The sequence below is a fragment of the Chaetura pelagica genome, unplaced genomic scaffold (genome assembly GCF_000747805.2).
Source record: "Chaetura pelagica isolate M959 unplaced genomic scaffold, ChaPel_1.0 scaffold114, whole genome shotgun sequence".
NCBI lineage: Eukaryota > Metazoa > Chordata > Aves > Apodiformes > Apodidae > Chaetura > Chaetura pelagica.
In genome coordinates this window covers 140,486-143,711 of record NW_009952968.1, presented here as the reverse complement: position 1 = coordinate 143,711, position 3,226 = coordinate 140,486, and positions in this window count along the sequence as shown.

The window sequence follows — 3,226 nt, the reverse complement described above, 5'->3', positions numbered from 1 at the left end:
AGTGCCACTGCAGTGCCCTGGCAAGGACACAGTGGCCGGGACCTCCCGGGAGGAAAACTAATTTTAGGAGTGCTCCGGAGGGGCTATTTTGGACCCTTTGCTCTGTGTGAGTCACCTGCTATTTTTCAACCCCGCTGGGGCTATTTCCGCGGCAGAGCGATTTACGTGGGCTGGGACGGTGCTGCTGCCACTCGCCTTGGGGCTTGGAGCCCAGAGCCACACGGGGTGCCCAGACACCCCCAAACAAGGTGCAGGGAGGGTGCCCAGGCTGCCTGCTGGTACTCCCAGAAGCTCCCACGTGGTGCTAGGGATGCACACAGCAAGGTGGACCAATCTGGAGCCTGTCCCACCTCTGTGCTACCTTCTTAGGTGGCAACCAATGGCATGGTTGGTTTTGGAGCTCCTCAGTCCTGTTTCTCCAGCTCTTCCCACCAGGGATGGAGGGGGAGAGGCTGGAAAGGGTGGTGGGGTGGTGGTGCACCTGGCAGCTATGGGGAGGGGGAAATCTTTGGGAGTTGCTCGGGGCTGGGCATCCCATGGGCCACCTGCTCCACACCGGGCTCCTCCTCCCCAAAACCTGCTGCTTCAGAGCCCGCCAGGCAAAAACCTGGCTGTTTCGGGGTTGTCAGAGCAACGTGATGCACCTTTCAGTTACCACGGCAACCTTGGCGAGAAGTTTTTAAAATTCAGGCAAGGTAATTTCTCCTTGCCGCTGCGACTTCGTTATCATCTTGGCTTGCCATTCCCTGGGGAGGCAGCGTCCTGCCTTGCTCCTCCACCAGCAAGGTGGAATCTCAGAGATAAGAAACACTGGGGCTGTCTCAGGCTGTGAAGAGGGGGAGTGAGCGGGTGCCCTCCCTGCTCTAGAGATGTGTGCTGGAAACTAATGAGCATTGGGGGTGGCAGATCATGAGCACCCCGAGCTTGGGAGAGCAGATAGATGGGCAGAAGGAGGGGTGAAGGCAAGGGCAGATGGTGGGGAGAGGGGCCTCTGGGTGTCCCCAGCCCCAGGAGAGAACCGGCTGTGGCAGCAGCAGCCAGGCAGGCTCAGTGCCACGGCTGTGCCCTGGCAAGGACACAGTGGCCGGGACCTCCCGGGAGGAAAACTAATTTTAGGAGTGCTCCGGAGGGGCTATTTTGGACCCTTTGCTCTGTGTGAGTCACCTGCTATTTTTCAACCCCGCTGGGGCTATTTCCGCGGCAGAGCGATTTACGTGGGCTGGGACGGTGCTGCTGCCACTCGCCTTGGGGCTTGGAGCCCAGAGCCACACGGGGTGCCCAGACACCCCCAAACAAGGTGCAGGGAGGGTGCCCAGGCTGCCTGCTGGTACTCCCAGAAGCTCCCACGTGGTGCTAGGGATGCACACAGCAAGGTGGACCAATCTGGAGCCTGTCCCACCTCTGTGCTACCTTCTTAGGTGGCAACCAATGGCATGGTTGGTTTTGGAGCTCCTCAGTCCTGTTTCTCCAGCTCTTCCCACCAGGGATGGAGGGGGAGAGGCTGGAAAGGGTGGTGGGGTGGTGGTGCACCTGGCAGCTATGGGGAGGGGGAAATCTTTGGGAGTTGCTCGGGGCTGGGCATCCCATGGGCCACCTGCTCCACACCGGGCTCCTCCTCCCCAAAACCTGCTGCTTCAGAGCCCGCCAGGCAAAAACCTGGCTGTTTCGGGGTTGTCAGAGCAACGTGATGCACCTTTCAGTTACCACGGCAACCTTGGCGAGAAGTTTTTAAAATTCAGGCAAGGTAATTTCTCCTTGCCGCTGCGACTTCGTTATCATCTTGGCTTGCCATTCCCTGGGGAGGCAGCGTCCTGCCTTGCTCCTCCACCAGCAAGGTGGAATCTCAGAGATAAGAAACACTGGGGCTGTCTCAGGCTGTGAAGAGGGGGAGTGAGCGGGTGCCCTCCCTGCTCTAGAGATGTGTGCTGGAAACTAATGAGCATTGGGGGTGGCAGATCATGAGCACCCCGAGCTTGGGAGAGCAGATAGATGGGCAGAAGGAGGGGTGAAGGCAAGGGCAGATGGTGGGGTTTGTACCTGGGTGAGTTGGTGGGTGGATGGATGTGTGAATTGATGGATTAATATACCCAACCACCAGCCAGATGGTTGAAGGTGGCCATCCTGGGATGGATGGCCAGCCCTGTGTAAACTCTGAGGGTCATCCACTTCAGACCAGGTTGAGCTGTGGTCCCCTCTTTCTCCTCATGGAGAGTACAGAGCTGCTGTTCTCCACCATCCCTTCATCATCACGTCCTCAAGATACACTTATTAGTTCCCTCTCATGCTGCCTTGTGCCCTTCCCTGTGGGAGGAGGAGGTTCCCATAGCACCAGCAAAGCTTTGGCAGCCTTATGCAATCCACCCCCACCCCCTCCCCCCCCCAACTGGCCCTGCTCTGGCCCCGAGGAGAACCCCAAGACTAATATTAGGGTTTGGAGGGTCAGGGAAGTCACGGGGTTGAAGGTCCCTTTTGGGAAGGGGAGGGAGAGCCAGGCACAAACACAGGGCTGCCTGTTCTCCTGTCTGGACTGCCCCACAGGCTGAAGGGCTGCTGGAGAGCATGTGACCCTGCCAAGCCCCTTGGTCCCAGCCCATATGTTGTTTATCATAAAGAACTAACAAGCTTAATTAGGGATGTGTCTGTGAGAAGGTTATAAACTCGTAAACACTCCAGTCCCCCTGATGGCAGCCCAGCAGCTACCCAGTGAGGCTGTCCTCTCCCACAAATCCAGCTGGGAGGGTATGTGCTCCAGGAGGGTTTAATTCTGCCTGTGGCACAAGAGGCCAGGGCAGGGGGTGCAAGGTTTGGGCTGCAGTCATGGGAGGGAGAAGATGGAGGGGTGGTCTGATCCTGCAGGATGCCTTCCTCCCCACAGGACAGGACCTTGCCCCACCATTAGGTCTCAGAGTGAACGCTTACTGGAAGGGGCAGAACCACGCATTCCCAGCCCTCGAGATGGAGATACCCGTAGTCACATCTGATTTCCTGGGGGGAGCCTGCAGACGTGTCTTGTGTCTCCATGGGGAGAGGCACGGCCAGGAAAAGAGCGGAGGAGGGAGGCGAAGTGCAGGAGCTCCTGGCTGTGGAGGCGGCGAAGGCTCCTTTCCAGCTCTGTGAACCTCTCTAGCAAGTACCTGACAACCCTGAGCAAGGCTCCCCATCCTGGTGGGCTGTTCACACAGGCTCACCAAGCTGCTGGGAGCCGGCTGTTCTGTCCCCTCTGCTG